Here is a 1035-nt window from a genome sequence, read left to right on the forward strand (position 1 = left end):
AGAGACAACTACAATCTTAATGAAACAACTCTTGATGAAATCTATGGAATGCTCAAGACTCATGAGCTTGAGATGGAACAAAGAAGCAAGAGGAAAGGAGGAAAGTCAAGGACAGTTGCTCTTAAGGCTGAAGAAGAATTCCCCAAAGCAGCTTCCTCAAGGAAAGACAAGGGTAAAGCTCTTGTCATAAAGTCTGAAACTGAGTCATCAAGTTCTGAAAGTGATGATGACTCAGATTCTGAAAGCTTGCCTGAGACTGATGCTGATGAGGAGATGATGAAGCTGTGTGCTCTTATGGTGAAAGGAATCACAAAGATTGCATACAGGAAGTTCAGGAAGGGAAAGAAGTTTTCCAGGAAAGGCATAAGTTCTGATAAGAAGAATTTCAGAAGATCTGAAGGCAGAGGAGGAAAGTCTGACAGAGGAGATTACACCAATGTTAAATGCTATAACTGAGGTGAGAAAGGTCACATATCTCCTGATTGCAAGAAGGTAAAGGGTGACAAAGGCAAGGCTCTTGTCACAAAGCAGAAAAGCTGGACAAACACCTCAGACTCTGAAAGTGAGGAAAACTATACATTAATGGAAAATGCTGATAAAGAAAGTGCTGAGAGCAGTTCTGAAGCTGCTGAAACAAAGGTACCTCAGACTACTTATACTTTTCATACTGATGATATTAATGAGTTGAGAAGATATCTTAAAACCATGTTTGTTAGTTATAGAGATCAAACTTTAACATGTGAAAGACTAACTTCTAAAAATCTTGCATTTAAGAAAAGAAATGATTTCTTAGAAAAAGAGTTAGTCATGTTCCATCAAACTCAGAAGGATAGAGATGATGCTTTTTATGTTAGGGATAAAGTGCTAAAATGAATGAATCTCTAAAAACTGAGTTAGAAAAGGAAAGAGAGATTATCAGGACTTGGACTAACTCTGGAAAAACAACTCAAAATTTGCTAAGTAGTGGAAACTGGAAAAAGGGCTTAGGTTATGGAGAAGATAAGAATGATAAAGGAACTGAAGAAATTAAGCCTG

Source organism: Apium graveolens, chromosome 3 (assembly GCF_009905375.1).
Source record: "Apium graveolens cultivar Ventura chromosome 3, ASM990537v1, whole genome shotgun sequence".
Classification (NCBI taxonomy): Eukaryota; Viridiplantae; Streptophyta; class Magnoliopsida; order Apiales; family Apiaceae; genus Apium; species Apium graveolens.